At 45.3% G+C, this 4995-nt stretch overlaps 1 non-coding gene across 1 annotated transcript; it reads right to left on the reverse strand.

Moving 5' to 3' along the window:
* Positions 1 to 514: 514 nt before the first annotated feature.
* Positions 515 to 587, reverse strand: TRNAK-UUU (transfer RNA lysine (anticodon UUU)). Its single transcript has one exon. It is a non-coding gene; the product is annotated as a tRNA-Lys (tRNA).
* Positions 588 to 4995: the final 4408 nt, after the last annotated feature.

The raw sequence follows: 4995 nt of genomic DNA on the forward strand, positions 1-4995 counted from the left end.
TCAGTGTCTGACGTTGCCTGCTGATAAGAAAGCGGACGTTGGCAACAAATCCTTAGCGCTGCGAAGTGAGATTTAAAGTTATTAAGGCAGCGTTTTGGCAACATTATGTGATGCTTAGGTTCCAAATATTGCATACCTATACCTAATCTCGGAGCCAACAAAGACAGGAAAAATGGGATTGTAATTTGCTTGGCACCTCGCCTGAAACTCAACAAATTGACTAACGATATTGTTCGTAGTTGCAGATCCAATAACAGAACTAGTTGTTTTTTTATCATTATCAGAATAAATAGTGGCTCGTATCAGTTACTGACCTCACGTGTATATTTCTATGTATAGCTGTGTCCATTCCATTCACTAGAGTTTATTTCATAAAGTATCCCGCTTCCTTTTAAAAGCCGCGGTCTGTTCAGTGCAACGGAAATCGAAATTTTGAGGCAGGCACCGTTTTTCACAGAGTGTGTGTGCTACTAAGGAGTGTCACCAACGCAGTGGACATAAAAAAAAATGCGATCGCCCGAACAGGGACTCGAACCCTGGACCGTTAGGTTAAAAGCCTAACGCTCTACCGACTGAGCTACCCGGGCTTTTTTTTTCTTTATTGCATGAAAAAACTTCCGTAAAAAGGAACAACTCCACTTACTTAAACATGTCCATGTCTAAAGTTACCGGGCTGCTTAATACGAGCCCGTCATATCCCCAGCCCGACAATGCACAATCATCAGAACATCAAAAGTCTGGGAGACATACACATGCGTCTAGATACGGCATCCAGTTTGGAGGTTCTTCACGTGCAGCATATACACTTCTCACCAAAGCACACTGCTCCCGAAACACGGATTTGGACTATCTTGGTGGCTCTGCATACCTGTCGATCATGCGGCTTTTCCAAAGGCTGAACAGTCCCATCAACACAAATAGATCGTAAGGCACGACAGAGTTTTTGTCAGGAGGCAAAAATCTAATTTATAAGGCGTAAATTCAATGTCTTTTTTAAGAGTTCTTTGTAGTATTACCCAAAAGAACATAGCATCACGGCACAGAATAAAGAAATGATCAATTGTCTCAGGCACGTTACAGAGACGACAATTTACCGACCAGGGCACAAACATCTCCTTATTGTGAAGAAATGTCTTGACAGGCAACGTCGCTGTATGTAATTTGAAAAAGAACGTTTTTGCAGCTGCCTGAATGCACATTTGCCTAACATGCTTTAGAACAGTGGTGTCAAAAAACCCCAGATAAGGCTGCCGATACAACGGTGTAGGGAACAAAGACACAGTGAGAGCCTGGGTCATCTGCTTTCTCGAGATGCTATACATGTAATCTACAGAGAAATGCACAGTGAGAAAATTGAAAGTGTCAGCAACCTCCTTAAGGAATCCCCATAAAGGCTCCTCACGAGCCTGCCCAGTTGGTACGAATAAGTAAGGCAAATGTGGACTAAGACGCCTAATGAGCACAGTTACAAGAAACGGATGGTTTGCCGATTTGAAAAAGAAAAAACGGGAAACAAGTTGATGCACAAACAAGTGAACAAGGCCCACTCCACCAGACTCTAAGGGAAGAAACAAGTTGTCGCGCCGCATGGGCTCCCATTGAGAGCGCCACACAAATGTTGCAAATATTCTGTGTATGACTTGTATTTTGCTTCTCGCACAATGCAGGACTTGAAGGACATACGCAAGCTTTGCAAACAAAAATATGTTACAGACCTGTGCCCTAGCAAACACTGAAAGTTCCCTACCCATCCAAGCCTGCGTTTGTCGCCGCATAGGTACGATTTGTGAATCCCAGTAGGCTGCGCTGTTACGAACTTGGTGCAGCGGAACCCCTAGGTACTGAAGAGGTCTACAGTCCCAGCATATGCCTCCAAACTGGCTTGGTCTAGTGCCCCAGTGTCCCAACCAAAAACCTTTGGATTTATCTAAATTAAGGGCCGCGCCTGATACATCGCAGAACTGTTCAGTCAAGTGTAAAGCCTCAAGTACACTCTTTTTGTCAGAACAAAAGAGGGCGATATCATCCGCGTAAGCTAAAATCTTAACTTCACATTGAGCCAGAGAGAAACCACGGATTGCTGCACTGTTAATTATACTGAGACAGAGGGGTTCCAGATATAAGCCAAACAACAGTGGAGACAGTGGACATCCTTGACGAACAGATGATTCCAGTGGTATTAGTTTCGTTAGCTCCTGATTAACAATTAGTCTTGTATACGAGTTCATATAGCACAGCTTTACGCCTTTGAGCAAAACGTCACCAATGTTTGCATTCTCCGAGACCGCGAACAAGAAATTGTGCCGAACTTTATCAAACGCCTTCGCCAGGTCAATTTGAATCAGAGCTACTTGGCCTGTCTCATCTGATACTGTCTCGATTACTGAACGTGCAACATGGATGTGTGTTTGAATACTGCGCCCTGTGATACCACACACCTGATGCGAACCTATCAAGTCCATGATAACCAGCTGCAAACGAGAACAAAGGACCTTGGCAAAAATTTTGTAATCAACATTACAGAGGGAAATGGGACGATATCCTTCAACAGTTTTCAACCGATTAGTATCTTTGCTTTTGGGAATTAATATTGTGTGGCCTGAATAGAAAGTGGGAGGCAGGCAACCCACATCATAAGATGCTTGGAATACTTCCATCAAAACAGGCGTTAGGCAAGGCGAAAATGTTTTATAAAATTCGCTAGTAATACCATCTGGGCCAGGAGATTTCTGGTTCTGAAGGTCTGAAATGGCTGATTTAATTTCTTCCAAAGTGATGGGTCCCTCTACTACAGCACACTTCTCATCGTCTAGTCGAGGAAAGTTCTCAAGTAAGGAATTATAATCGAAACCCTGATTTGGATCTTTACAACTGCCGAACATCTTTCTATAATAATCATAGAAAGCAGCAAGAATACTAGGAGCATCACTATATGTGCAATCACCATACTGAATTTCCAATATTTCCTTCGTAAGAGCATTATCTCTTTCATCACTGAGGGCCCGACGTGAAGGTTGCTCGTCAAGAAACCTTCGAGTCCTAGATCTTATTAGGGCCCCCTTGTATCTTTCCGTCGCAAATTGTTGAAGCTCTGCCTTTACGTTATTAATTTCTTCAACATAGGCACCCGGGCTAACCCTCTCTAGCTCATGTAGCTCAGTTAGAGTGCGCCCAAGCTCACAAAGGTGGTGTCTCTTTAGGAACACGATTCTTGCAGAGGCTTCAATTGCTAAGTTTTTGGTTTCCTGTTTAAACAAGTCCCATTTTTGAAAAACTGACAGATCATGGCGGGACCATATGTCTTTCAAACAAGTAGGTACAGCACGCTTAAAGATTTCATCTGAGAGCAGACAGTTATTCATTTTCCACAGTTCCCACCGAGGGTGATGTATCTGCCGACTGTACCTCCCTACCTAAAGAGACACCATACAATGGTCACTGAAGAAGATGGGCCGCACCCAGTAACCAAACACATTTGCTAACGTGTCTGCAGAAACATAAATTCTGTCAAGGCGGGCATTAGAGGAGAACTGAAAATGAGTGAAATGAATACTGTCGCCTTTTTCCTGCCCCACATTCACAAGGTTATATTCACAAGCCAAATCGTTAAGTAATGCAGCACTAGGGTCATATCTCTTACATAATGCTGATCGGTCCTCATCCCTACAAACACAATTAAAATCTCTCAACAACATAATTTTGCGATCTGTGCACAAATGATTAACTAATGAAAGAAAAAAATGCCTTCTGTCTAGCTGTTTTACAGGGGCGTAAACACAAATAATTCGCCACTGCACACCTGAGATTGTGAGGTCACAGCATATAAGTCGTCCCTCGCCATCCATGCAATAAGACATGGCTGTCATCTCTAGTGTTTTGGCCAGGAATAGCATATACCCTCCGAACAAGCCTCTAGCGTGGCTAACAATAATGTTATATTCCTGCAAAAACGGCTCAAGAGCAGCTTCCGTCTCTTCATCGGAGGACAACTTTGTTTCCTGGATTGCTGCTACCGACACACTCCATTTCTTTAACAGATGTCTTAACTGCTGCTGTCTTCGACGATTACGCATACCCCTGACGTTAAGGGTAGCGACTTGATATGCTGCGAAGCCAGCCATTTTTGGTACTAGACCTATTAAACATCATCCCCTGGAATGGGGTGGCCCGCCTGCAAATTGGAGGCCTTTCGGGCAGACATCGCCCTCCTCTTTAAAGTCACCCTTCCTGTGGCCTCTACACAGTGTTCCTTCTCGCCAGCACCATCGATACACACCTCATCATCTGCGGGACGCTTCAAAGGCACTGTGTTGTCCATGTCCTCCTCTGAGACACTCAAGGCTTCGGCCCACGAACCTGATTGGAGCACATCGCTCGCTGCGACACTGACAGCCGACAGAGAACCGGACGCACCAGAGATCGGCGCCACAGACGGCTCACTGTTACCCTCCAACGACGAAGGAGAATCAATGACGAAGGAGGATAGGCGAGCATCCACTGGCAGTATCTTCTCCATTGACTCCACAGGAGGCATATCCAGACGTCCTTCAATGACAGGTGTTTCTTGGGCAGCAAGCGCAGCACTCTGAGTGGCACTCACAGGCGGGCCCGGGTCCGGCGGTTTTGGCTCTGGAGACGCTGGTTCTTGATGGCCAGTCACTGCAGAATCTTCTGAGTTGATGTGAGGTGCAGAAGGCTTCTGGTCCCCATCAATGTGAGGTTCACGACCTAACTCACCAGTTACATCAACAACCTCTGACACATCCATGATATGTTCGGACGCCACGTCATCTTCTCCTGACCACTGGCCTTGACGCAGTCTATCGGCATAACTTAATACACAGTTCTCCACAGTATGGCCAAAGCGCCGGCACTGGGTGCATCGAGGCGTTCCGCACTGACGCCGTACATGACCTACCCGGCTGCATCGAAGACACAGTGGAGGTCTCCCTGAGATAAGCACTAATGCCTGCACCCCATAAACATTAAGAGTGT

The sequence above is a fragment of the Amblyomma maculatum genome, unplaced genomic scaffold (genome assembly GCF_055883805.1).
Source record: "Amblyomma maculatum isolate TAMU_Amacu unplaced genomic scaffold, ASM5588380v1 scaffold_18, whole genome shotgun sequence".
Lineage (NCBI taxonomy): Eukaryota > Metazoa > Arthropoda > Arachnida > Ixodida > Ixodidae > Amblyomma > Amblyomma maculatum.